Source organism: Mus musculus, chromosome 4 (genome assembly GCF_000001635.26).
Source record: "Mus musculus strain C57BL/6J chromosome 4, GRCm38.p6 C57BL/6J".
Lineage (NCBI taxonomy): Eukaryota > Metazoa > Chordata > Mammalia > Rodentia > Muridae > Mus > Mus musculus.
Genome location: NC_000070.6, coordinates 59258993 through 59282982, shown reverse-complemented (window position 1 = coordinate 59282982; position 23990 = coordinate 59258993). Strand labels below are relative to the sequence as shown.

The following is a 23990-nucleotide window of genomic DNA, read 5'->3' as shown; positions in this document are numbered from 1 at the left end:
TGTGTAATCTCGCTGGAGATGGAGCCAATTCTCCTGCAGAAGCCCAAACAAATCTCAGGATGGACCTCCTGCAGAGCCGGAGTAGTCGGGATTCACAAACTGTGGGTTTGTTTGTGTTGAAAAGCAGAGCTATTGTTCCTACATCTTCCTGAGAAGCAGGCCCTGCCGCTTGCTCTCATTGAGTCCCTCCTCTGAGCTGGCACACCTTTGAGCCTGCTCTGTAAGGAAGCTGCCTCTGACAGAAAGGCTGGGATCAGAGTTCTGGAGTCAGAAGTCTTTTCTGGCTTTTGCTTGAACCCCTGTTTTTCAGTCATCTCTTCTACACAATGAAAATATTCTCCAAAAACAAATGAACAAACAAACAGCCTTTGTCTGCCCCTGGGATAGCTGAATCTCATTGGAAGATGTGAATAGGAGCCAGGCCGGATCTGAACCGTTGCTTGTCTAAAACTACTTAAGAAGTAGAAGTCTCTGTGATATGAAGACAGTCTGTCTCCTTAGAACCCAGCCTGCGCCTTCCAGCTCCCATCCCCCGCACCACCCCCACCCCCAGTCACTGCTGGAGTCCCCAGCTTTCAGATGTTTGAGACTCAGTGGCAGGTGGAGTCTTTCCACTAGATTGCAAAGCTTAAGAAGATCCAACCCGAGACTCCGAGACTCCATTCGCTGCCCTGGGAGGGAACAGTGTGTGTGATTGCCAGCTTCTTAATGGGGATTACCTATCATCTGAGTCTTAATGGCTCCTTCTCGGGCACTTTCTTATCAAGAGGAAGGCATGCCGACATCCAAAGCCCAGTCAGTGTGTACAAGAAACTCAAAACAATTTTCCTTAGATTCCAGATTTCTTGTGTGTGTGTGTGTGTGTGTTATACACGTGTTCAGGTATATGTGCACATGTATGTGTGGAGATCAGAGGTCATCCTTCCAGAGTCATTCTTAAGAGCAATCAGTACACCAGGGTCTCTCAGATGAGCTTGCTAGCCAGTGAGCCCCAGGGATTCTCCTGTTTCTACCTCCTCAGCTTTGGAATAATAATAATGATGATGATGATAATAATAATAAGCATCAACTTTTAAAGGTTTAAACATTTACTTTATTATTCTATGTATATGGTTGTTTTGCCTGCATGTATGTCTGTGTGATGCCCACAGAGGCAGAGGAGGGTGTTAGATCTCTTGGAATTGGAGCTACAGACAATTATTAAGCACCACATGCATGCTGGGAATTGAAATTGGGTCTTCTGGAAGAGCAGCTTCTGCCCTTAACTGCGGAGCCGTCTCTCCCGTCCTCCTCCACATGTCTTCCGTATGTAATAAAGGACACTGGAGATTGGAGTGATGTCTTCGTGCTTCTGTGGTAAGTCCTTGACTGACTGAGCTGCCTTCCCAGCCTCCCCACCTCTCGGTGCTGCTGTCTGGATGCAGTTCGTTTTCTCTTTACAGCTAAGCCTCCGGGGAAGTGTGATTATCTGGGTTGTGTCCACTGTCTCATCTGTCACCCACAGTGTTGGGGTTTGCAACTGAGCATGTCACTGCTAGAAGCACCCGGGGAAAGCTGCTATGTTTGGTCTTTACCTTTGACCACATCTGGATTCTGGGGGTGGAACTCAGGTCTTGATGCTTCCAAAGCAAGCACGTTACAAGCAGAACCATCTTTCCCGCCTTTTGTTTTCTTTTGAGTGAGTATCTCTGTGAATACGAATAGGTCGGATTGATTTGGGGTGAAACATTCTGGAAGGCCTAACTGAGGCTGGGGATGGATGCTGCTTTGAAATACTTAAGGCAATACTGACAGGGCCCAGTAGCATCATGGAGAAGTTACAGGCTTGTCTTGTCTTGGTGCTGCTGCTGATAAGATGTGAGAAAACCACGGTGCTCAGAGAAACTTCTAGAGTCCCCTCGTTCCTCGTGTTCCCTTTTGCTTCATTTCCTGACTTGTAAACAGACCAAACAGGAGCAGATGACCGGTGAATAAGATAACCTAAGAGCTGAGCTCAGCATATCCTGTTATGGTCGATCCATTTTTGTTTAGCTTTCCCTCTCTTTTATGGGGATGTGATCAAGGTGCTGACTGGGCTTGTGAACATGAGTGTTTTAATTTTTCACTGTGGTAGTCAGCGTGGTTTGGTTGAAAGGTCATGCAGGTCTGAACCAGCAGCGTGTTCAAATCTACTTCTGACACCAAATGTCAATGTCTTTGATTTCCTGCGATTTAAATAAAAACATCGCATGGATATCACTTTTTTTTCTTTTTTCTTTTTTTTTTTTTTTTTTTTGGTTTTTCGAGACAGGGTTTCTCTGTGTAGCCCTGGCTGTCCTGGAACTTACTTTGTAGACCAGGCTGGCCTCGAACTCAGAAATCCGCCTGCCTCTGCCTCCTGAGTGCTGGGATTAAAGGCATGTGCCACCATGCCCGGCTGGATATCACTTTTGAGGCCTGTATATGAACGGAAAAGGACTCTGCAGTATGGCGCTGGGGGTAAACTGGGTCATGTGGGAAGCTATGAGGAGCGTGGGGTTCCAGTAGAAACTGTGGGGGCAGCTTTCAGAGCTCTGCCTTTCCATCTGCTCTTCAAAACATCCTCCTGACCACTGCCCACCCTGCCCAGACAGCCTGAGCCTCAGGGGACACCAGTGACTCTACAGGCTTTGTCCCACTGCTGCCAAAGCAATGAGTAAAAAGAAAAATGTTATAAAAGTTAGATTTTTATATGAATTATTCCCTGAATAAAAGGAAGCAAAATATTCTCACAAGCTTAGCTTTATGTTCTAGGCTCCAATTATGTCACAAAAGCACCAATTATCTTGAAGATTGGGGTACCCCTAACACTATAGAGCTCATTTGCAGATAAAAGAAAACAAACTTGTAGGGCTTGAAAGATGGCTCAGTGGTTAAAAACACTTACTGCTCTCACAGTGAACCAATGTTCCCTTTGAATCACCCATATCAGGTGGTTCACAACCACCAGTAACTTTAATTTCGGGGGTTCTGATGCCCAATGACCTTCAAAGTGCCTGCACACATGTAGTGCACACAACACAATGCAGTGCACACAACACAATGCAGTGCACATAACACACATGCAGTGCACACAACTCACATGCAGTGCACATAGCACACATACAGTACACACAACTCACACATGTACATGGAAATAAAAATAAAATAAGTAAATTAATGAGGCAAATATTTTGGTAGTTGTTTTGTTTTCCAAGACAGGGTTTCTCTGTGCAGCCCTCACTGTCCTGGAACTAGCCGTGTAGACCCGGTTAGCCTTGCACTCAGAGATCTGCCTGCCTCTGCCTCCTAAGTGCTGGGACTAAATGCAAGTGCCACCAGCCTGGCCTAATTAAACAATTCTTTTTAAAAAAGAAAATGAGCATGTAAATCTTCTGCTTCCAACGCTGTTGTCTAAGACCAAGGATGTGTTCCAGTCCCTATCTGATAATACCTTGGAAAGAGAAAGGTGATTTCAATCATTAGATTCAGGGAGCGAGAATCGAACCCCTCCTGGAGCATCCCCATCTCTAGGTGGGGTAGCAGTGATGAGTGAAGGTGAGACTGCAGCCATTCTGAGGCCCAGAGGCCATTGAGCTAGAGCTGTACTCTGAATATGGCTGTCACTGTCTTCTAGCTGTTTCTGCCTGGCAACTAGCCAATATCACCGTTCCTGGTGATGCTGTCCCACGATCCAGATAATATGGCTGCCAAGGATGGAAAGCAGTGAACTCTACCAAAGGTGAGCCAACCATAAATCTCCTCTGGGGTTTAAAAAGTTGGAACCATGGGCTGGTGAGATGGCTCAGTGGGTAAGAGCACCCGACTGTTCTTCCAAAGGTCTGGAGTTCAAATCCCAGCAACCACATGGTGGCTCACAACCATCTGTAACGAGATCTAACGCCCTCTTCTGGTGTGTCTGAAGACAGCTGCAGTGTACTTACATATAATAAATAAATAAATAAATCTTTAAAAAAAAAAAAAAAAAGTTGGAACCAGATGGAGCATAAATCTATCTCCTGGCAAGGAGAGAGGCAAGGCCAGAGAGCCTTGGGCAGTTGTTTCTTGTTGAGTGAGGAAATTCAGATATAGTGAAAGGTCTGGAAATGGGAGCTCGTTTGAGAAGGTGAAGCTTGTAGAGTCTCTTTTCCCCTGTAGCCAGGTCTATTGAAGACTGATCTTGAGGCACTTTTGTTATTTGGTGAAATTTTCCATTTCCTACCTAAGATGGTTAGTTAGAGTTGTGTTCTACTCACCGTGGATCAATCTGATTGTGAGTGATACAAACTGATGCAAAACAAAAAGACTTTCGTAGTCTCACCCACTAAGCCACTTTCTCCCTCTGACAAGAGAGCGCCCAGCTCCCACCCACGCCCGTAGCTACGCCCTCCTGTGGCCACACCCCCAAAGAGAATGACTGCCTCAGCAATACTCCTCTGCCTGATCTACCAGGCCATAGCTTACTCAACCACTCACTTGCTTCTGCCTTACAGTCCAATGTAAGATTGGAAACCTTCAAGATTTTAAATTCTTTACAGACATGGCAGCACTTCTCTGTCTTTTTTTGCCCTTCGGGTGCAGAGGCAGGAGGATATTGTGAGGTCAGTCTGGACTACACACTGAGATCTTGCTTCTCTTCATCTTTTTAAAATTGTACGACATAAAGAAACAGATGCCTCGATGTCAACCGTTCATTAGAATGGTAGAGCAGCGTTTGAAGATATGGAACTGTCAGCAAAGTTGCTGCTGTACAAGGAGGAGGAACGTCCAACCCCAGAAAATAAGAAAAAAGTCAGGTGTGCTAACACGTGATTGCGATATCAGTGCTGGGGAGGAGACGGGTAGCCCTGTAGGAAGCCAGTCCTGTCTAACAAGGTCTAGGCTGGAGATAGACACCCCCCCTCTAAAAAACCAAAAGATGGCCTATACCTGAGGTATAACACCCATGGTTATCATCTGACCTCCACCCAAGCATGCACACACAGCAACACCACGAGGAAGAAATTCTCAAATCCCTCAGTAGATGGGAAGGATCCTGGATTTGTTCCTGCTTCAAATCCATCTTTATCTTAAAAGTACAACTCTCTTGATGGTTTAGCATTTCCTAACAACGTTATTTCTTTTTTTTCTTTTTTCTTTTTCTTTCTTTTTTTTTTTTTTAGACGGGGTTTCAGCCGGGCGTGGTGCACACGCCTTTAATCCCAGCACTCGGGAGGCAGAGGCAGGCGAATTTCTGAGTTAGAGGCCAGCCTGGTCTACAGAGTGAGTTCCAGGACAGCCAGGGCTATACAGAGAAACCCTGTCTCGAAAAAACACACAAAAAAACCAAAAAACAAAAAAAACCCTGCTCTCCTCTAAGGTTACAATCCTGAAAGTCATGATGTTGGGCAAAATGAGAGAGGGGGGAGGGAGAGAGAGAGAGAGAGAGAGAGAGAGAGAAGAGAGAATTACATGCTTAGAGGACATTGTCTTTGTCTCTATTTTATTGCCTTGAGACCGGTTCTCTGAACCTAAAGCTAGGCTGGTGGACAGTGAGCTCTCAGGATCTATCAAACTTGGGTCCTCCTGCATGTATAACAATCACTCTCACCCACTGAGTGAACTCCCCAGCCCAGTAAGCACAATTTAAATTCTTATATTGTCAATTTCAATTGCTATATTGTATACAAAGCAACTTTGTATTGTCCAATTTCTTCAGAAAATGTGTTCTAATCTACATTCTCATCCCTGGTGAGGGAGGGATGATGTGACTGCAGTTGGTTGCATTTTTGTCTGGTAAAAAAAAAAGATGACAGACACCTCCTTATGGTTTGTTTATTTGGCTCCTTTCCTTTCCTTTCCTTTTTTCTTTTCTTTTCCTTCCTTTTCTTTTAGATGGGAGCTCACCATAGTCCTGACTGGCCAAAACCCCACAGAGCTCAAAATGCCTCTGCCTCCTAAGTCCTGGAATTAACTGCCCTGCCGCAGAGTCTTATTTAGCATCTGATTTTTGGCTTCTAAATTTGAACCCATTTTTTATTTTATTTATTTATTTATTTATTTATTTGGTTTTTCGAGACAGGGTTTCTCACTGTAGCCCTGGATGTCCTGGAACTCACTCTGTAGACCAGGCTGGCCTCGAACTCAGAAATCCACCTGCCTCTGCCTCCCAAGTGCTGGGATTAAAGGCGTGAGCCACCACGCCCGGCTGAACCCTTTTAAACAGCAAATACCATGTCATTTGTATAACTTCATCTACAAAATTCATGTTTTGGCCATTTCTCTCTCTTTTAATTAGAGATTTCCCATTTTCATTTGTTTATTTATGTTTGCAGTGATAGGAGACAGAACCCAAGGCCTGATGTGTGCTAGGCAGGTGAACAAGTGAGCTGCTTTCCCAGCCCTTTTCATTTTTAATTTACAAGAAATCTTTACATATACATACATACACACACACACACACACACACACACACATATATATATATATATATATATATATATATATATATATATATATATAAAAACATTATACATACACAACAGCACAATAGGGTTTAAGTTCCTGGTAAAGGTCCATTTCATAACACTGAAAAAAATGGAATTATGGGAGCCCTGGCTGTCCTGAAACACTCTCTGTAGACCAGGCTGATCTCAAACTCAGAGGTCTGCTTGCCTCTGGCTCCCATTGCTGGGATTAAAGTTATGTGCCACCACCACCCAGTCAGTTGCTTTTCTTACTGCTAAAAGTGGGGCTGGAGTTTAGCTTGGACAACATAGTGTCACACCACTTGGGCTGCAGGGGTTTGCATTTTCAGGTAGAGAAGGAGAGCACATGGCCCTGCCAAGCTGGAAGAGTTGGCCAACAGCCTGGTTCCCACAGACTTTTCAGCCTTCATTCTCCTGAAGTGGAGCGTGAAAACCAAAGGTTTAATGGGTTATCAGGAAGCTCGGGAAGCAGGGCAGTACATTTCATTAAGATTTTTGTATTCACTAGCACACAACAGCTTATGGTATTTACTAGTGGACTCTCTATCTTTATGTCAATAATTAGGTTCTTTTAAAATTTAGGGTATGTGGGGGCAGGTGGAGAGATGACTTAACGGTTAAGAGCACTTGGTCTTGCAGAAGACAAGGTTTGTTTCCCAAAAAGTTCTGTGTGATGGGCCTCTAGACATGCAGAGCTAGAAAAGGAAGAGGAAGCAGGCAGACCATCTGTCGGCCACCCAGATGTGTGCAATGCAGGGGAAGAGTGCAGAGAGAGGCCTGTGCATGGGGAGGCTGCTCCTATCCCTCCTACTGAGGACAGGTTTTATCTCTGTGGTTTCCTTTCTTTCTTAGTAGCTGCTTGAGCTTTGTGATAAGAAAAGATGATCTGAGAACTTAAAGATGTCTTCATGCTAGGCTGTTTTATTGTGACATTTAAAAGGAAACCACACACACGCTCACGTGCACTCTATATATATATGTGTGTATATATAGATATAGATAGTGTATGTATATATATATATCAATATCACATATATGTATATATATTTAAAATCATCTAGTAATAGTTCATTGCATGCATGCATACAATCTACTGCATTCAGTGTTGCTCATATGTAACTGTGTTTAGGGCACTGACCACTCAGGATTGGCTCATCTCTGGAGAAGGAGCCATTAATTTCCTACAGCTCTTCATCTGGTACTAACGTCCTGTGAGATGTCCACCATTCACGTTGACATGTCAATAGGTATTGTCATTGCACAGGTCTTGTTTAGGCGATCATAGTGTTAAGATCTCAGGAGTAGGGCGTCCCGACCATATTTAGAAGACGGAATCTCACAGCAGACATCTTGGTCTTCTGGTTCATACAATCTGTCTACTTTCTCTTCTGAAACGTTCCTAGAGAGTCAGATTGGGGCTATTATAGATGTGTCCATTGTGCTTGAGCGCCTCGTAGTCAGGGTTCTTTGCATTCTAATCAGTTATGATTTTTATAATGGACTCTGTCTGGTGAAAACAGAAATCTTTTTGATGCAGGATGAGAATCTACATTTTGGGTGTATTTATAACACAGAAATTGTACTGGATTACAAAGGTGGAAGTTATGGCTAGGTTTACAACAAAGCATGAACCCTGCCTACTGAGAAGGCTCTAAATCCAACCTGATGGCTTTTGGTTACCTCAAGATTTAGGAGCTGCTGTTGCACCCTTAGGGATGTCTCTCCAGGTTGGTCGTAGGCTTTCTGGTTGGGTAAGACCATTCGATGCTCTTCTCACTGGGCAGCTTTTGTAGCACCTCCTGATGCTATGACAGCCAGTCCTTGGGGAGGAGGCTCCCAGGTCAGTCCTATGTCTGAAGTGTGTGGTACCAATAAGGTCTTACCCTCACGTTCTTGGAGGCAGCCAAAAGCACCGACAATATCTTATATTATTTGGAGAGCCTCTTGGATCATCCCAACAAAGGACATGAGGGACATTTCCCAGTCCTGTGTCCTGAGGGGCATGGGCTCTAACTATAACTGTGATTGGCTTCTCGTCTCAATTCTTTGGGGGTTTGCCTCACATATTTAAAAACTTCTCTGTAAAAATGCATGAACACTGGTCTAGAAGGGAACTTCCCTTGTTGATATGTGTGTGGTTAGTGGCAGCTTGGTGACATAAATCTTGGAAGACCTGGGGCAACACAGCACAGCACAGCACAGCAGAGAGTTCTGTGGACAGACCTCTGGATTAGCAACCTGCTTTGGTTTGCAATCATCTTCAGGAACTGCCCAGGTTACTTCTCTCAAGGCTGTCACTATTAGTTATCGAGGGTAGAATGTTACGCGAGCTTGTTAGTGCAGGAACATGAAACTGTAGAGGAGGGCTGTTAAAACTGGTCAGTTAAAGGAAAACACCGGTGTCTTGTCTTTGGGAACAATTGGGGGCTTGTTCTGGGATAATTCAGGGTGGTCTTCATTTAAAACACTGCCTTCCTCCACATGATCTTCAGACCAGGGTAGGAAAAGCAACTTGAAAATACTGTCAGTAAGACAGTCTAGGGAGCGATGTGTCAGGTAACGAATAGTTATTCACAAGTCTGCTCTCTCAGTGAAAAACACCAGGCTCAGGGGATTGGTCTTGTCTGTCAGTGGATCTTAAAATACAACTCTAGAAGGCTTGTATTTAGGGATTTTACGGGACTTTTCTCTTTAGTGTGTAAAAATGTATAGAAATATTATACGGAGAATTATACAGAGAAATCCTGTCTTGAAAAACGAAACAAAACAAAATCTTCCTCTAGTCTCAAGGATAGCTTATTCCTATCTGAAATGAGTCTTCTCTGTCCCTGACCACAGTCTCCCTCTGTAACTACTTAGCCAACAGTCTAGCCTTTATACTAAGGGCTCCCTCTCTGGCTAAGGTGAAAACAGTTTGAGGTTTGTGGCTACAAAGCCTGGCTTAAACCTGTCTCAAACAGCCTTGCCTGGGGCCATACTTTCGGGAGTCTGGGCAATCAGCCACTAGCCTTTGCATAATTGTCTCAAGGCATCTGTGGAATTATCAAAACAGAAGCTGTCTGCTTACTTGCCTGACAAGTCTTTTTGCTCAAAGTAGTGCAAGGCAACAGGGCCTGAACCTATAAGGAAAGAAACAAAGAAACTGAAATATGCTAATTAGTCAGATAGCCTCTCCTCTGCAGTCTTCCCTTATTTATAGGAAAAGAAACACCAGAATTTTTTATCTTAGCCATTCTGATTGGTGTGAGGTGGAATCTCAGGGTTGTTTTGATTTGCATTTCCCTGATGATTAAGGATGCTGAGCATTTTTTCAGGTGCTTCTCTGCCATTCGATATTCCTCAGGTGAGAATTTTTTATTTAGCTCTGAGCCCCATTTTTTAATGGGGTGATTTGATTTTCTGGAGTCCACCGTCTTGAGTTCTTTATATATAATGGATATTAGTCCCCTATCTGATTTAGGATTGGTAAAGATCCTTTCCCAATCTGTTGGTGGTCTTTTTGTCTTATTGACAGTGTCTTTTGCCTTACAGAAGCTTTGCAATTTTATGAGGTCCCATTTGTCAATTCTCGATCTTACAGCACAAGCCATTGCTGTTCTATTCAGGAATTTTTCTCCTGTGCCCATATCTTCGAGGCTTTTCCCCACTTTCTCCTCTATAAATTTCAGTGTCTCTGGTTTTATGTGGAGTTCCTTTATCCACTTAGACTTGACCTTAGTACAAGGAAATAAGAATGGTTCAATTTGCATTCTTCTACATGATAACCGCCAGTTGTGCCAGCACCATTTGTTGGAAATGCTGCCTTTTTTTCCACTGGATGGTTTTAGCTCCCTTGTCAAAGATCAAGTGACCATAGGTGTGTGGGTTCATTTCTGGGTCTTCAATTCTATTCCATTGGTCTACCTGTCTGTCACTATACCAGTAACATGCAGGTTTTTTTTTTTTTGTTTTGTTTTGGTTTTTTTTTTTGTTTTGTTTTGTTTTGTTTTGTTTTTTCACAATTGCTCTATAGTACAGCTTTAGACGGTCAGACATGGTGATTCCACCAGAGGTTCTTTTTATCATTGAGAAGAGTTTTTGCTATCCTAGGTTTTTTGTTATTCCAAATGAATTTGCAAATTGCCCTTTCTAATTCGTTGAAGAATTGAGTTGGAATTTTGATGGGGATTTGGGAATTCCATTGAATCTGTAGATTGCTTTTGGCAAGATATCCATCTTCTGAGATCTTCTTTGATTTCTTCAGAGACTTGAAGTTCTTTTTTTTTTTCTTTCTTTCTTTAGCCCTGGCTGTCCTGTAACTCACTCTGTAGACCAGACTGGCCTTGAACTCAGAAATCTGCCTGCCTCTGCCTCCCGAGTACTGGGATTAAAGGCGTGTGCCACCACGCCCGGCTGAGACTTGAAGGTCTTATCCTACAGATCTTTCACTTCCTTAGAGTCACACCAAGGTATTTTATATTATTTGTGACTATTGTGAAGGGTGTTGTTTACCTAATTTCTTTCTTTGTGTAGAGAAAGGCCACTGATTAGTTTGAGTTAATTTTATATCCAGCTACTTCACTGAAGCTGTTTATCAGGTTTAGGAGTTCTCTGGTTGAATTTTTCAGGTCACTTATATATACTATCATATCATCTGCAAATAGTGATATTTTGACTTCTTTCTTTCCAATTTGTATCCCCTTGACTTCCTTTTGTTGTCAAACTGCTCTGGCTAGGACTTCAAGTACTATATTGAATAGGTAGGGAGAAAGTGGTCAGCCTTGTCTAGTCTCTGATTTTAGTGGGATTGCTTCCAGCTTCTTACCATTTACTTTGATGTTGGCTACTGGTTTGCTGTAGATTGCTTTTATTATGTTTAGGTATGCTGGTGAGGATGTGGAGAAAGAGGAACACTCCACCATTGTTGGTGGGATTGCAAGCTTGTACAACCACTCTGGAAATCAGTCTGGCGGTTCCTCAGAAAATTGGATATAATACTACCAGAGGATCCCACAATACCTCTCCTGGGCATATATCCAAAAGATGTTCCAACTGGTAATAAGGACACATGCTCCACTATGTTCATAGCAGCCTTATTTATAATAGCCAGAAGCTGGAAAGAACCCAGATGTCCCTCAACAGAGGAATGGATACAGAAAATGTGGTACATTTACACAATGGAGTACTACTCAGCTATTTAAAAACAATGAATTTATGAAATTCCTAGGCAAATGGATGGATCTGGAGGGTATCATCCTGAGTGAGGTAACCCAATCACAAAAGAACTCACGTGATATGTACTCACTGATAAGTGGATATTAGCCCAGAAACCTAGAATACCCAAGATACAATCTCCAAAACACATGAAACTCAAGAAAAATGAAGACCAAAGTGTGGACACTTTGCCCCTTCTTAGAATTGGGAACAAAACTCCCATGGAAGGAGTTACAAAGTTTGGAGCGGAGACGAAAGGATGGACCATCTAGAGACTGCCGCACCTGGGAATCCATCCCATAATCAGCCTCCAAACGCAGACACCATTGCATATGCCAGCAAGATTTTGCTGAAAGCACCCTGATATAGCTGTCTCTTGTGAGGCTATGCCAGTGCCTGGCAAATACAGAAGTGGATAAGGCTGCTATGAACATAGTGGAGCATGTGTCCTTATTACAATAGCTCACAGTTAGCTATTGGATGGAACACAGGGCCCCCAATGGAGGAGCTAGATAGAGAAAGAACCCAAGGAGCTAAAGGGGTCTGCAACCCTATAGGTGGAACAACAATATGAACTAACCAGTACCCCGGAGCTCGTGTCTCTAGCTGCATATGTAGCAGAAGATGGCCTAGTCGAGCCACACCTTTAATCCCAGCACTCGGGAGGCAGAGGCAGGCGGATTTCTGAGTTCGAGGCCAGCCTGGTCTACAAAGTGAGCTCCAGGACAGCCAGGGCTATACAGAGGAAAAAACCCTGTCTCGAAAAAAAAAAAAAAAAAGATAACCTAGTCGGCCATCATTGGGAAGAGAGGCCCCTTGGTCTTGCAAACTTTATATGCCCCAATACAGGAGAACGCCAGGGCCAAGAAGTGGGAGTGGGTGGGTAGGGGAGCGGGGTGCGGGAGGGTATGGGAAACTTTCGGGATAGCATTTGAAATGTAAACGAAGAAAAATACCTAATAAAAAATTGGCAGCTGGGCGTGGTGGCGCACACCTTTAATCCCAGCACTTGGGAGGCAGAGGCAGGCGGATTTCTGAGTTCGAGGCCAGCCTGGCCACAGAGTGAGTTCCAGGATAGCCAGGGCTACACAGAAACCCTGTGAAGATGGATGGAAGAGGGAAGACTATGTGGAATTGCCTGGAGGTAAAAGGCCATGAGTTCACAGTCTGATTTCAAAACACAGAACTTTTGGCTGGAGGCGGGGTCAGCAGACCCTCCCCACTTAATGCTGGAATTTGAGACTGGGTTGATCTTGTACAGATCTTGTGCTGGCAACCACAGCTGCTGTGAGCTCGTGTGTGCAACAACCACATCATATCCAGAGAGTGGCACATCATAGCTCTCCTCAGCTCTGACGTTCCTCCCTTCTCCCTCCTTTGTGACATTCGCTGAGGCTTGGATGGAGTGGGGTTGTGTTGGTGGTGTCCTGCTGATGAACACTTGCAGCCATTTATTCTCAGTACTCTGAACAGCTATGTCAACTGTTTTTGGAGGTAGCCATTGGTAAGTTGCCAATGCCCCAGTGAGGGGCCACACACATGTGCATATGGGCAATGCTCACTGAACCCAGTGTGTTTAGAAATAAAAAAGGACACGAAGTTAGGAAAGAGATGGGCTGTGGGGGGTGGTTGTTGGAAGGAATGGAATAGGAGTGGATATAATAAAAATACTCTCTATACATTCTAAAATTTCAAAGAATAACAAAATGAAACTTTCTATCTGCTTTAAGTACAGAGTGAAGAGCAGGAGAAGAATTGGGTATAGACACTTAAGTAAGAGGACTGGGATTTCCCTGAGAATATCTCGAAACTGTGATGGTTTGAAGATCCAGCTTGAGAAAGATCGAAAATTACACTCGAAGCCGGTCTTTGGGATGTCTGTGAAGAATTACCTCATGAAGCTAACTGAAGTGAGGAGTCACACCTTAAACTCGGGAAACACCATCCCATGAGCTTGGTCCTGAAGTACGTAAAAAGAAGCAAGCAAGCCAAGCATGGCTGGTCATCTCTCTATGCATGTGACCAGCTGGCCTCCTGTTCCCACCACCGTGCGTGCCGTCCCTGCTAAGATAGAATATAGTCCCTCAAACTGTAAGCCAGAATAAACCCTTCCTTCCTGAAAATGCTTCGAGTCAGTTATTTTGTCACAGCAACACAGAAAACTCACCAACACAGGAACCAAAATAAAAGGTCAGTCAACATAAACTTAGTTTGTCTTTGTAAAGGATATCTCTATCAGCCCCAGGGAGAGCCATGAAAGCCAGCCAGAAGGTGAAGACAGAAATCCTGGAGTGGCCTTCAGTCATCAACAGAAGAGTAGGAGAGGGACCAAGGCACTTGAAAGTTATTTCTGGGGCTGGAGAGATGGCTCAGTGGTTAAGTGCATACGCTGTTCTTCCAGAGGACCAGAGTTCAGTTCCCAGCTCCACATCAGATGGTTCACAACTATCTGTAACTCCAGCCCCAGAGGATCCAGCAGTCTTGGCTCCATTTGTATCTGCACTCATGCACAGACCCACACAGATGCATACTGTGGTGGTTTGTATATGTTTGGCCCAGGGAGGGGCACTATTAGGAGGTGTGGCCTTGCTGGAGTACACGTGTTACTGTGGATGTGGGCTTTAAGACCCTAGTTGCCTGGAAGCCAGTCTTCTTTCAACCTTCAGATGTACCATGCTTCTCCTGTTCCATGCCTGCCTGGATGCTGCTGTGCTTCCACCTTGATGATAATAGACTGAACCTCTGATCCTGCAAGCCAGCCCCAGTTAAATGTTGTCCTTATAAGAGTTGCCTTGGTCATGGTGTCTGTTCACAGAAGTAAAACCCTAATGAAGACACATACATATAATGCATTTAAAGTCATAAAATTAAAATTAAATTAAATTAATAAATAATTTTAAAAACATTACTTCTAAGGTCATATGGATGTGGTGACGGGTTGTGTGGTCCAGCATGTCAGATGTGTTTGCATCCTGGCTCTGTTCTCATCCATCTCCTTACCTGGGTGGGCCCTAACTGACTCTGGACACTAGAATATGGAAGTTACATGGTGCCAGTGTCAATTACAGTATACCAGTTGCCTTACCTCATATACCCTGACCCTTAGAACCCTGCTTCCATGTAAGAAATGTGACTAAGCCTAAAACAATAAGCTGTGAAGAGCCCAGACCACCAGGAGAGACCCTGGGGAATAAGATGCCACATAAAGTACAGAGGTGGAGTCTTGGGTCCAGACAATATAAGCAAAAATGACCTCCACCCCCACATATCCAGCTGGTGACACGCAGATCAGAGGTGAGCTGCTTAGCCAAATCCTTCAGTCCTTCTGGCCCATAAAACCATCCATAAAATAAATATTTGCTTTCAGTGACTATATTTTGGGGTAGTTGGAGACTTGGTGAGAGAGCACCCAGACAAGCGAGGGGGCAGAAGATGTGTAAGAGTGCTCACCTGTCAGCTAGCCTTCTGTCACGGTAGCAAACGTCTGAGGTGATCAACTTACAAAGCAAAAATGTTTGTTCTGGAGCCGGGCGTGGTGGCACACGCCTTTAATCCCAGCACTTGTGAGGCAGAGGCACGTGGATTTCTGAGTTCGAGGCCAGCCTGGTCTATAAAGTGAGTTCCAGGACAGCCAGGGCTATAAAGAGAAACCCTGTCTCGAAAAACAAAACAAAAAACAAACAAACAAACAAAAATGTTTGTTCTGGCTCACAGTTTTGGTGGTTCCAGTCTGTGATCAATCGGCCTTGCTATAATGAGAGCATATGTCATGGTGAGAGCACGTGGAACAGCGCTCATGGTCCAGAAAATGGGAAGAGAAGAGGAGCCAGGGCTCTACTCTTGCCTTCGAGGACATGTCCCAGACGACCTAAATACTTCCCATTTTCTCCCATTCTTACACAACACCATGTTGGTGTCACGTAATATACGGGCCTTTGGAAAACATTTAAAGCCCAAACTCTAACAGCCATGCTTTCTCTGAGACCGGTTTGTTGGGAAGGTGGTAAATTCACCTGCATTTTAAGATTTATTTATTGGTATCTTATATGTATGGGTATTTTGTCTGCATGTATGTAAGTATATCATATGCATGGAGGTGTCCATTGAGGTCAAAAGAGAGCATCAGATCCCCTGAAGCTAGAGTTGGGGAGGGTCTTCAGGTACCATGTGGATGCTAGGAACTGAACCCCTGGTCCTCTGCAAAAGCAGTAAGTACTCTTAACCCCTGAGCTATCATTCCAGCCCTTCACCTGATTTTTTAGCTCATCTCCCACCCCCACAGAAAAAATCCAGTAAATACATCCATCATGGGGATGGTGGGCAGAGAGACAAAAACAAGATATAATCCTAGAAAGTCCAATGTTTTGTTTAGTATAGTGACTCACACTTAAAATCCCAGTACTTGGGAGGCTGAGGCAGAAGGACTGCTGTAAGCCCGAGGTGAAACTAAGCTACATAGTACATTGTAGGCCAGAATACTTGTGTTTAAGGTAAAGGAAAATCTTGCAAAGGGAAGCCCATGAAGTAGAAGACTGTCCCCAGCACTAAAGGAGGGCAGGCATGCTCAGTGCATGGTGAGTGCCTTTGGTTAAAGCTCAAAGAAACCAACCAAATCAGGGTGATGGGTAGGCATATATTTTTCTCAACCTACTTTAATAAGGGTTCGACCTTCCCTCTAGCACACCATCCACCAGAGGTAGTGGAAAAGAAAGGCTATTAGGATAAGGGGGAAGCAGTCCTGCTTAGAAATAGTTCTTTGGAGCAATTCCAATCTTCATTGTTCTCAGTCCAGTCCCCTAGCAAACACCAAACACGAATCAGCAGCTGCAGTCTGGTCCACTCAGCAGACACCTCACAATTCAGCAAGGGCGGTTCAATCCAGAAGCAACCCCAAGGTCTGCCAATCAGCCCGAGTCCTCTGAAGCAGCAAGAAGCTGGTGAATTTCTCTCTATGAAGTCACCACAAGTGAAGCTAAGCAACGCAGTGTAAGGTGAACCAATATATGCGTGTCATCTGTAAAGCGAACCAATGCTCAAGCTCCCACTGTCTGTGGGGTCATATTTATATTTCTTCTAAACATCACTCATCCTTTCCTGTGTCTGCTTCAGCAAAACATCCTTTCACCTGTGTCTGCTTCAGCAAAACATCCTTTCACCTGTGTCTGCTTCAGCAAAACATCCTTTCACCTGTGTCTGCTTCAGCAAAACATTCTTTCATGTGTCTGCTTCAGCAGGACATCCTTTCACCTGTGTCTGTTTCAGCAAAACATCATTTGATGTAACTGACTTTCCAAAAAACCCAGAAATTTCCACTTCAGTGAGGTTTTTGTATATTTGCATGCACAATAATGCCAACTAGTCAAAAAGCAAAGGAATGGTGCTTAGCCTCGGCCGAAGCAAGGGGCTGCCTTTGACATTCATGGAGTATCTTGCAAAGAGGATCTAAAAATCGCATGGTTAGTCAGAAGCCTCAAGAGATAGGAAGTTGTCATTTTCCGGCCTTCACATGGCAGAAGTGACCTGCGGCTTGAGAGTCTTGACTTCTACAGACAAAATGTGATGTCAGCTACTGTTAGAGAAAGCAAGCATTCTGACATTTCCTGAGACTGGGTTTGAATCCAGCAGTTCTGTTTTGAAATGGTTTGCTTGCTATTGTGAGTTATGTCTTTGCTCTCATTTTTAAAAAGATTCAACTACTATAGACACTAAAGGCGCAGTATGAAACTCTTGATTTCTCCCAAACCAGCCTTTTTTTAAATGGCTTTATTGTACCTTTCTGTTACAAGAGAGAGGGGGAAGGAGGTGGGGGGTGGGGAGAGAGAGAGAGAGTGTGTGTGTCAGTGTTGAGCATGCTTCACACATGATGTATCCAGGCAAACCACAGTGACCAGCCAACAGGAAACTAACAAATACGTGGTCTCCTCCCTGAGCCTTCCGAACCGTGAAACCCCCTAGTCAGATACTGAAAAGACGCAGAAGCCACAGCCTTTGAGACCACCCTTATCACCGTGACTGCCCTCTTCAACACAGCTTGTGTAGAGTCAAGCCACATCCTCTTTTCCCTCTATGCCTATCTAAAACAGGTTCTGCCATCATGGAGAGGTCAGGGGTGGGTGGGTCCTACTTTCTGAGGTAGGTGAATGCCTTCTGCATCATGTAACCCCAACCCACCAAGGAATGCTTCTGCCATCTTCTTCATTTAGGAGAGTTGCCTACCTTACTGTCTCCTGCTGTGTCCTTTCTCTGGCTTCCACTCCTTGTGAAAGACTAGGAGTCCTAGCCACTCATTCCGGATCAGGTCCTAACTATAATATTGGAAAGTGTAGCATCAAGAGCAATGAGAAAGGAGAGTAGAGAAGAATAGCTTTGAGAAAGGAACAAGGGCATGTCACTCTTCAAAAAACTTCACAGGGAAGGAGTTGCCATGGCAACCTTTTTTTCTCCCTTTTCTGGTGGGTGGAGCAACCTCTCCATCATGCCAACACCTTTAAGGACACAAACACTCTGTCTTAGACAGTGAGTACCGCGTCCCCACTGGTCACTCTGCCCGTTCACACCTTCGTTGTTAAAGTATCAGTGAGTTTCTCACCCAGACTTTACCTACTAGGCTTTGTTTGCAGAATTCAGGGGCTCCAGATCTCTTGTCCTGCCCTAACAGACCTGTAGGGCTTCCCTCGGACGCAAGTGGAGCACTCACATCTCACTCTATTCTGACCTACTCAGCTCCTCGAAACCAGATCATTGAGTTGATCTAGACGTCACTCTGCCATGAGTCAGTGAAACCCTGGGATATAGCCTTCTGCTAAGATGAAACACAAGATCACTGAATAACTCACCTTCCTATCTAACACTGATTGAGAGAGATATCACTGTGTATAGATTCTTGACTTAAGCTCTTTATAAAGATAGTTATTTTGCCCTAACAACATGGATGCAACTGTTTTTCATGATCCTCATTTTAACCTCTCTAAACTTGACGCATCTTACTATAAAAATAAGGCTTAGTGGTCAGCACGCTTTCCTGTCTCCGTGGTACATAAAGCAGTGCAGCAGTTCCCACTGATGTCACCTTAGATTAGGAGAGAGCTTGACTCAGAAACAGTCCACGTAGCACAGTGCGTTACACCTGTGAATCCCAATTTGGGAGCCAGTAACTCTGAGAGTTTCAAAAGTCTCCGTCTAAGAGTAAGCATTACTTCAGGTCTCTGCTGTCCTTTACATAAAGATTATTAATCACAGCATTGGATACACAGCTTTGAGAGGACAAATATGGATCCTTGGAGCAGTGGTGCCTTGTTCAGAAGTCCTAGTCCTCTCATCTTACCTGCTCAGTATGGGATGAAGGACTCTTCCCCTCGGCAGGCCTGTAGGACATCTGGCCTAGGAAGAAGTTCTTTGGGGATAAATGGAGGATGTTAGCAGTGGGTGGGACCTGCCTTTTGTCCCTGAAATATGACTGTGCTCCTGGCTAGCTCTCTGACCTTGGACAAGTGGTTTTATCTCTCTGTATCTCTATCCTTATCTGTAAACTGGTAAATGCTGTTGATAATCATGCTTCCTTCGATGGATTTATGCAAGGTTAAGTTATTAATATAAATAGGACATATAAAGCTAAATAGAAAAATAAGCACCAGAAATATTAGTAATTTACAGCTGCTATCAGTGCTCTTAGCAACAGTTAGTCTGTCACTAGAGGGTGCTATTAGCCTTAGGGGCAACTGGTACCATTAGTGGTTGGCGTTCCATACTAGGACTGAGATCAGCAGTTAAATGGATTCTGCTCTCTCCCTCATTTAAACAAGGAGGGGTTTAAATTGCTGGAGAGTCAGTTGCTCAGGTTCCAGGAAAGGGGAAAGATGAAGTCAAGCCACAGAAAGTTCCAGCAAACCAGAGTTGTCATGTCAGATCTAGATGGTCTGGAGCTGGCCCCAGGTGGTTTGACCTTAGCTTCTGAGACAGTACAAACACTAACTACTGAGTGCAATTTGGTGCCATCAAGTTAGCAAGAAGGACCCTGGGTTCAATACAGTGTAAGAGAGCATTTGAATTTTGGGGAAGAGTGAGGGGAGCTGGGAAAGACAAGATGAACTCACGGATCAAGGCCAGGGTTAGATGTGAAGCCGAGTCTGAACACGACGGCAGAGGTGAGACAGAGGTGAGCGGGTGCAGGTGGAACATTTGGAAGAATGTTTGGAAGAAGAACAGCCAAGGCTCCGATCAGGAAGAGAGCTGCCGAGGCCACTAGCTCTTCTCTCCATGTGTGAATTCACGGTGAATGGCTGACCTCTGGCCCATATCCATCGTCTCTCTGGGGAAGCTATCCTGTAGCCTGAGAGAGTCTGAAGCAAGCTGCTTCTTCTGCTATGGTGTTGCTCCATTCCATTTCCTTTCTGCAAGCTGCCACCTTCAAAGACACGGGGAGAGCACTTTTTCCTACAAGAAAAAGAGTTTCCAAACTCCAAACACTGACTGCTTCCAGGTCAGAATGGCAAGGTGAAGGGGTTGGGAGTGTAGCTCAGTGGTAGAGCGCTTGCCTAGCCTGGGTTTGGTCCTCAGCTCTGAAACAAAACAAAACAAAACAGAATGGCAAGGTGATTTGTGGAGAAAGCAGTAGGGATTTGGTTCTCCTTCTGTGGTTGCTCACTTTCCTCTCCTAGGCTGAGCATCAGGGGCAGTCAGAAGAACCTCAGGCTTCCTGGCCCTAAGCTTTCCGTTTCTTTCTTTTTCTTTTTCTTTCTTTCCTTCTTTTTTTTTTTTTTTTTTTTTTTTTTTTTTTTTTTTGCTGTTGTTGTTGTCGTTACGGGAGCAAAGGTGAAAGATGAATCAGAAAAGTTTCCCCAGGACTTTGAAACTTAAATGCATAATAAGGAAGCTGACTTCCTCGGGATAGAGGTCTGAACAGGCTTGGGGATTGGACCCAGCCCTCTCAGAGGGGAAACTGCTTCAGGGAGTACAGCTCTTTCTCCGTCCTTAGCTGACCCACTCCCTTCTCCCTTCCTCACTCCACCCCTGGCTTTCTATTGTAGTGGTGAGGACTGAACACACGGCCTCCTACATGCTATGCAGATGTGCTATCCCTCAACTACACCCTCCATATAATGAGCGACCTGTATTTTCATGTTTGGCATCCCTGGACCTCTGGGGGAACTCCCAGGAAACAAATATCTAGGCAGCAGTATTTGCCATCCTGAATTCAAGACTCAAACCCTGCACTGAGTTGCCTCTTGGATGGCGCGCAAGGGAGTGCACAACAGGAGCCTGTCAAAATGACAAAGACATCAGAATCATCACTAATGCAGCATGCGCCCCTCATCGGTGGCCAAGGGCCCTCCGGTGCACGCTGATCTTGTAGCCAAAGAGTTGAGCCATTTCTTCCATCTGAGTGCACCGCAAGAAAATTCACATCAATTATTATGGTGGTCTCAAAAAACTTCTGTGTTCAGGAGTAGGCTCTTTGAGGTCTAACCTGAAAGATTCTAGAAGGTTCCCACGGTCACTATTGTCTCCCTTATCTGTGCCTGGCATTAAAAAAAAAAAAAAAAAAAAAAAAAAAAAAAAAAAAAAACGCTGGGCGTGGTGGCGCACGCCTTTAATCCCAGCACTCGGGAGGCAGAGGCAGGCGGATTTCTGAGTTCGAGGCCAGCCTGGTCTACAAAGTGAGCTCCAGGACAGCCAGGGCTATACAGAGAAACCCTGTCTCGCAAAAACCAAAAAAAAAAAAAAACCCAACAAACAAACAAACAAAAAACCATTATTCTTATATCTAAAGTAGATGCTTACTAAAAGCAGGAGGAAACCTTTAAGATCTGCTAGGTACTGTGGTGTGTGAGCCCACAGGGAACTGGGCAGGAGCAGCCTCAACACAGGTGCCTTGCTCTCAGGCTTCTTCCTGTGTGATAATTTGTTACTGCGGTTTCGCGTGTGTCATCATCTCTTTGGCACCATTGCTGATCAAGCATTGCACACATAATTTTCTGTGGTTCTCGTTGGAAGCTTCTGGTCATTGTTGATTCACAGTGGCCAACGATGCTGTACACACAGGAAGTCCCAAGTGGTCCTCAGCCTCTCACCTCCATTGGGGTGAGGAGCTCTGTTTCCTCTTTGTGTTAACCTGGGGAGGGAGCCCCCTTTATGAGGAACTAGAATTGTGAGTTAGCCTGCTGGAAAGTTCCTTCCACTCCCCCTTCCTGCACTCAGATGGACTCAAACCCTATGTGTAAGCGTTTGGCAGGGGAAATATCCTCCGTAGGCCCAGGTGTTCCGGAACCTTTAAGAAGTGGGACCTTGCTAGAGGAAGTGAGTCGCTGGGGTGGGCTTTGAGGGTTTTGCTCGATTTGCTTTTTGTTTGTTTGTTTGTTTGCAGTTGAGGATGTGCGCCCTCCCGCCTCCCCAGCTTCCTGCCCCAGCTGCCTGCTGCCACACCTCTCCGTAGTATGGAACTATCCTCCCAGAACTGGAACACCAAACAAGCTCATCTTTCTTAGGTTGCTGAGTTTTACCACAGCATCAAAAGGAAACTGATGTGGACAGTGGCTTTCCTGGCACCCCCCCCCCCCCATTTCTCTCCCTCCCTCCATGTTCAGTCCATTAGCAAGGCTTGCCTGGTCCATCTTCGTGGTGCACACGTCGGGCTTTTATCAACCCAAGTGTACGTGAGGACATCTGGAGGCAGTCTCACCGAGAGCTTTCTCTTTGGAAGGCTGAAGAACAAATGGACAAAAAAACAAAGTCTTCGGTTCGACTAAGAAGAAAAAGAATTTAAGCCTCAGGGTTTGAAAAGATAAACAAACAAACAAACAAAAAACCTACTACAACAACCCAAAACACCTAAGTTTAAATTTTCATCGTGTTAAACAAACAAACAAACAAACCAACAACAGACAGCCACATTAGCTCTACCCAGAAATCAGTTTCCCTTCCCTAGAGAGGCTTTGCTCAAAAGTTCCAAAAGAAACTCGTGCAGAAGCCGGGCAGTGGAGGCACACGCCTTTAATCCCAGCATTTGGGAGGCAGAGGCAGGTGGATTTCTGAGTTTGAGGCCAGCCTGGTCTACAGATTAAATTCCAGGACAGCCAGGGCTATACAGAGAAACCCTGTCTCAACCCCCCTGCCTCCCCCAGAAAGAAAGAAAGAAAGAAAGAAAGAAAGAAAGAAAGAAAGAAAGAAAGAAAGAAAGGAAGGAAGGAAGGAAGGAAGGAAGGAAGGAAGGAAGAAAAGAAAAAAAGAGGAAACATATGCAGGTACCTTCTCCCTCCCTGTGTCTTTATCAGAATCTAGGGAAATGGGGTTTCACTTCCTGGCTTCTAACTACAGCTCTGCCACCTATTGGCTGGGGACTTGGGCAGATCGCCTGATCATTTCACATCTGACTAGAATTGAGTTTTGTTGGAAGACAGTCACATGGACAGAAGAGAAGTAGCCATTCACTTTGCAGCACTTGGAACCTGAGACCCACAGCCCCCAGTGGGGCTTGTAACTCATCTTCATGGGACAAATAGGCTGGGTGCTGGCAGAGTTGTGGCTGCCCCCGAGGGAAGGACAGCTACTTTGTCTCTTTGGAGATCTGAGGCCTGGCATGCCACGTCTTGCAGAGAAAAGAGACAGGAGAAACTCAATGGGGAGATAGTGGAGGAAGATCCCTCAATGAGGTTGGTATCTGTCGGTTTTATACTACCCCTAGTCTGCAGCCTTTGTGGCTGCATTTTGAAAGTCTCAGATGAGGACACAGCTCCTGGCTTGCTCTAGAGTCAGTTCCCAGTCAGAGGCAGGCCTGTCACCTGGGGAGCTAGCAGGCCTTGCACTGACAATGCTGCTGTCACCTTTGTCTTCCCCTACCCTTCAGCAACCCATGACAAGCAACACTGTGTCCTGGGAAACCTTCCTATACAGAGGCTGACTGAAGGAAGTCTTCCCGACGTCCTCTCCCAAAAGGCCAGCACATGGCCTCTCTTCCATTTCATAGCTACTCACTAAAGAGTGAAACCAACACACTTAGCACTAGAGTGGACTTTAGGGTCAAAGCCCAGATTCCAGAAGCCCCTCCAAGCTGGACTCAGTCACCTGTTCCCAAGATGCCAACTAAAGACTCCCGTGACAGTGAAAAGCAGAGAGGCTTTGTTCAATGTGGCCCAATCAGGAAGTGGACCAAAGTGGTCCAGCGACCCCAAGACTCAGGGTACTGTCAGATTTCAAGTTTAAATAGGAGACAAGTGGCCTGCATAAGGAAGTGGCCCTAGTCAAAGTGTGGCCCTACCCACTGTTGAACCATATTATCTCAGCTTCTGTCTTGCCAAGTGCTCTGCTAAGTTGCCAAAACTGAAAGCTCTTCTCCTG

At 44.9% G+C, this 23990-nt stretch overlaps 2 long non-coding RNA genes across 7 annotated transcripts; one reads left to right on the top strand and one right to left on the bottom strand.

Moving 5' to 3' along the window:
* The first annotated feature begins 1267 nt into the window (after nt 1-1267).
* Nucleotides 1268-13780, top strand: Gm35578. Of its 6 annotated transcripts, none has more exons than XR_390603.2 (4): nt 1274-1356; nt 1443-1678; nt 3635-3739; nt 13388-13780. It is a non-coding gene; the product is annotated as a predicted gene, 35578 (long non-coding RNA). The 6 variants fall into 6 exon arrangements; XR_881314.2 differs by lacking the exon at nt 1274-1356 and adding an exon at nt 12919-13161 and having other exon boundaries at nt 1438-1678; XR_003955215.1 differs by lacking the exon at nt 1443-1678 and having other exon boundaries at nt 1268-1356.
* Nucleotides 13781-13838: 58 nt separating this feature from the next.
* Nucleotides 13839-22932, bottom strand: Gm12596 (predicted gene 12596). Its single transcript, NR_105031.1, has 4 exons — nt 22902-22932; nt 22259-22398; nt 19751-20215; nt 13839-14482 (listed from the first exon to the last, which is right to left on the bottom strand). It is a non-coding gene; the product is annotated as a predicted gene 12596 (long non-coding RNA).
* Nucleotides 22933-23990: the final 1058 nt, after the last annotated feature.